Source organism: Trachemys scripta, chromosome 2 (genome assembly GCF_013100865.1).
Source record: "Trachemys scripta elegans isolate TJP31775 chromosome 2, CAS_Tse_1.0, whole genome shotgun sequence".
NCBI classification, from domain to species: Eukaryota; Metazoa; Chordata; order Testudines; family Emydidae; genus Trachemys; species Trachemys scripta.
In genome coordinates, this window is record NC_048299.1 from 122068429 (window position 1) to 122069039 (window position 611).

Genomic DNA, 611 nt, shown 5'->3' on the forward strand with positions numbered 1-611 from the left:
TTTTCCAGTCACCCAGGACCTCCCCCGATCGCCATGAGTTTTCAAAGATAATGGCCAATGGCTCTGCAATCACATCCACCAACTCCTTTAGCACCCTCGGATGCAGTGCATCCGGCCACGTGGACTCTCTGCTCATACAGCTAACACTGGAGCTCTAACAGCAGCAGCAGCACTGGCACCATTAACAACTAAGCAATCTTAACAACATTGCACAGCACTAACAATAGGCTACACCGATCTGCATCTAGACTGGCAGGACTGCCATCATGTGGATGCTCTGACACTGGAGGGTAGGGACAAGCTGCTCACAAACCTCCAGGAATGTCTGCTGCTTCATGCAAAAGTTCTGAACCCAGTGCTGGTCATCTGCATGGCAATGTGATCTTACCAATCTGTTCTTATGGTCTTATTCCAGAAGTGCAGGTCTACAGAGGAGGAATCTACATGTAAAACAATAGGCATAAGCAGCATCAGCTGGTTTGCAGCTGGCATGTTAGCATCCCCCTCTGGGAGGTGTCTTTGGCAGTTCAAAATCTGCCAACAAAATGTCCACCAGCATCCCACAGATGCTCCGCTGGTTTCCAGAAATAGGAGTGACAGCCTGAGGTAGA